Raw genomic sequence first — 350 nt, 5'->3', positions numbered from 1 at the left:
TTCATGTAACTTTCAAATCCTTTCCTCTTTGGCCCTTGTACTGTGGCCTATTCTTGGTTTTCCACTGAATCACTCTTCTTTTTTTACATGTATGATGTGTACTTGTGCAGGCGCTGCATTCAGGAGACAATGAGTCCGGAACAGATGAGTGAGGATCATAACTGGATGGTTTCATAGTTGGATTTCTACCAGTCCAACAGATTCATGTCCTCTGGCTATTTTCCTGTAAGTATATTTCCTAATAAGCATCTCTGAATTGTTAAGTTGTGAAGAAAAAAAGGATATCACATTGCTCGAGGCATGAAACCTAGTGCCAGATTATATAATTTCATATATACTTTTCTGGTTTT

Source organism: Triticum aestivum, unplaced genomic scaffold (genome assembly GCF_018294505.1).
Source record: "Triticum aestivum cultivar Chinese Spring unplaced genomic scaffold, IWGSC CS RefSeq v2.1 scaffold67781, whole genome shotgun sequence".
NCBI classification, from domain to species: domain Eukaryota; kingdom Viridiplantae; phylum Streptophyta; class Magnoliopsida; order Poales; family Poaceae; genus Triticum; species Triticum aestivum.
Note: the sequence above shows the minus strand (reverse complement) of the source record.